Raw genomic sequence first — 3,678 nt, forward strand, 5'->3', positions numbered from 1 at the left:
AAAACTCACAACACTTGGTGTCATGGTGAATTACAGCGCCTTTATTCCCTGGAACCACATGAATCACAACGCCTTTGTTCCTCCAAAGCTCATCACTCATTATCGCAAAGAACCCTCTCTGAAACCTTCTCTGAAATTTTTTTTATCAAATGCCTTTATCCCCTTTCTGAAACCTTCTCACCATCGAGAAGAACCACACGCAGCACTCACTATCACCACATCGCCGCACACTCACAACTCACCATTCACTATCGCCACTATCGCCACAGCCACCATTTTTTCTTTCTTTTTTTCATTCGGAATCCCTAGAATTTTTTCGAATTTCAAATTTTTGGAATTTCGATTCATCGATGGGGCTGAACCAGAGGTCGCTGATCTACGCTTTCATTTCTTGCGGGACCTTGATTCTCGCCGAGTACACTGGATTCTCAGGGAACTTCAACTCCATCGCTCTCCATTGCCTTCAGAAGCTACCCGCTACCAACAACAAGTTCACCTACAACTACGATAATCACACCTTCAATTACCTTGTTGATAATGGATACAGTATGTTTTCGCACTTTCTTTGCTTTGTGTTTGTGTTGCTATGCGTCATACAGAGATTATTATTTCAGATTCTTAATATTGATTTTGGATTTGATTAGGTATAGTGACCTGATGATGATTATGAGATATGAGATGTGTGATCTTGTTGCTTTCGATTGTTGTCACCGTGAATAAAATGAATATTTTGTTGTTAGATTAACGATAGGGTTTAAAGAAACCTTGATCTGGTGAAGGTTGAAGGGTTTCGTTTTGAACACCATCGTTCTTGTTGACTAGGGTTTTTTAATCTCCCCACTTTTTTCATCAGAGCCATTGATTCCATGTATTATTTGTTCCCTATATAATCAGCCAACAGAAACTTAAGAAAATTCTGCGTATCTAGCTGAAGATATATTTACTAGAAACGATACAATGACCATTGATATTAGTGTTGGAGTTCATTGCTCACTGTTCTGTTAAAAACCAAACACACTTTTGTCATGGAAGAAAAACAATACATAGCCTATAGCCTGTAACTGTAAGTTTACCTATTGATAAGTTTAGGGAGGGAGGAATTTTTGTGAGCATTCCAAAGACTATGTAAAGAACTCCTTAAACAGTGTTTTCGATGCTGACTCAGGTGACTGCTTGTTCCAAGTGCAACTCAAAGAAAGGCCAGAAAACTTTGGAGGAAGCAAAAATGACATTAAATAAGATCCCAAACTTAAACCCTTCATAATTTAATTTTTTTTATCATTTTATTAGTCTGTATACACAATTTTAGTTTTCTATATATCCAAATAATTACTATCTTTTCTTTTGCTTTACTCAATGTCTATTAAAGAGAACAAACATTGTACTACTTAATTTGATGTCACTTTATCTAAGAATGTATAAGTAGCAGTTGCGTGTGGGGTCTAGTACCTTAGAAGGAAGGAAGGAAGGATATAGGTCCCATAGCTTTGGATCTTCAAACGTATATAAACAATTTGGGAGCTTCTAAGTTTCACCACCTTCCTTCATCAGCCATAGTTAAAGCCTCTCAATCTCAAAAAAATGGAAAAAGAAACAGCTTTTCAAGTTTTGTTTTTAGTTTGAATGTGTTGATAAGAGGAGAAAATGGAGAATTTGGTGATGAGTGGGAAGAAGCTTTGTGTGATGGTGTTATGTTTGTACTAGGTTCATGTAGTGACAGCTTCTGTTACATATGATCACAAAGCAATTGTTGTTAATGGGTAGAGAAAGATTATGTTTTATGGTTCTATACACTACCCAGAAGCACAGCTCAGGTACTTTCTTTCTTAATTATGTTTTTCTTTTATTAATCATTCTTTTTAATTGTATTTTCTCATTGTTCATTGATGGGGGGAATGCATGTAGATGTGGCCAGAGCTTATTCAAAAAGCTAAAGAGGGAGGGTTGGATGTTATTCAAACCTATGTGTTTTGGAATGGCCATGAACATTCTCCAAGAAAAGTAATTCACTTTCCAAAAATTTTGCAGGGTTTTTATTCTTTCATTTGAAAAACAACTGGAAAGAAATTAAAACTAATATACTTTTGCTTACAAAATATTTCAGTATTATTTTGAGGATAGATACGACTTAGTTAAGTTCATCAAGGTAGTGCAGCAAGCTGGACTTTATGTTAATCTTCAAATTGGTCCCTACATATGTTCTGAATGGAACTTTAGGTAATGGTCTTCATAATTTGGCTTATAATTCAATATAATATTAGGAGTGAAAGGAGATTATTCTAATGCTTATTGCTAAGTCAACACTTTTCTTGCAAGGTAACTTTGCAGCCATCTTGAAGGCAATGCATTCTCTCAGCGACTACATAGTGAAATATAAGTTACCCATTTCTCATTTTGTGAGATTAAATCTCTACTATTGTCGACAATTGCTTCCTACTACTTATTTTTCTTTTATTTTTCTTCTAAAGCATTTTTTCTTTTTGGTTAACTTTGCCTTGTCCTTCTAGTGAAAGACTTTCCAGGAATTAAGATTGTGGAGGAGTCGGAATGAAAGAATAGCATTCAGGGCTCAACAGGGGTGGTTAACTTGGCTGGAATGCCCATAAGTACCAGATGGTCTTCGGAGGTTATTGCCTTATTCCTATCACTGTCATTATTGGATTGTATTGACTTAAAGATTCATAGAGTTTTGGTTATTAAGAGATAATAGACATCTTCCCAACGTTCATCTTAATTCTGCAGATAAAAACAGAAATCAAGCAGAGTAGGATTAGAGTAACATCAAAAGTAAGCATATGATTCCTGATGGTACAAATTGAAAATGAACCTTTTTGTATGTATATTTTTCTTGACAAATATATGTGCATCAAGTTAAGCAAGTTTAACTTACAAGAAATTGTTTATTCTTCCTCTGACCTATCCATTTAATAGAAAAGGTTGTAGAATTGATAAACAGTGCATCAGAGGATATTCGACCTAAAGTTTTTGTTAGTGCAACAGCTGTTGGTTCCTATTGATGTGTGGAAAACGATCCAACACAAAACTCACCGGCAAGTGTACCGGGTCGCATCAAGTAATAAAAACTCACGGGAGTGAGGTCGATCCCACAGAGATTGAAGGATTGAGCAATTTTAGTTTAGTGGTTGATTTAGTCAAGCGAATCAAGTATTGGTTGAGTGGTTTATCTTTAACAGAAGCTAAATTGCTTGGAATGTAAAGGGAGAGGGGAGAATTGCAGTAAATTAAAGAGCAGGAAAGTAAAGGGTGATGAATCTTAAAGAACAAGAAATTAAATAATTTCAGCAAGGGAAAGTAAATTGCAACAATTAATAAAGCAGAAGAGGACTTGGAAGTAACTAAAATTCAAACAGAAATTGAAATTAAAGTGCAGCAGGGTTCACAAAAGAACCAACAAGGAAAATGGGATCTCAGGGCTCAAGAGACTAGATAGCAAAGTCTAGATCTCAATTGCCTTCCCAGATCCAAGTTCACAAAGCAATTAACCAGAAATTGAAGAAGAAGCAGAAACGGAAATGAAATTAAATTCAATTATGCAGAAAAGGATTTAAAGAGATTTTGAATGGAGATTGAGACAGAATTTCCTCAATTCTTCACACCCAAAACTCAAAACAAGAAAAGTAAAATTGCCCAAGCAAGAACGAGGAAGAAGAGAGATCG

General features: G+C 35.6%; 1 pseudogene; it reads left to right on the plus strand.

Annotated features, from left to right (window-relative positions):
* Positions 1-350: 350 nt before the first annotated feature.
* LOC107478944 (epimerase family protein SDR39U1 homolog, chloroplastic-like) overlaps positions 351-3,678 on the plus strand; it is a 14,052-nt pseudogene continuing 10,724 nt past the window's right edge.

The sequence above is a fragment of the Arachis duranensis genome, chromosome 3 (assembly GCF_000817695.3).
Source record: "Arachis duranensis cultivar V14167 chromosome 3, aradu.V14167.gnm2.J7QH, whole genome shotgun sequence".
NCBI lineage: Eukaryota > Viridiplantae > Streptophyta > Magnoliopsida > Fabales > Fabaceae > Arachis > Arachis duranensis.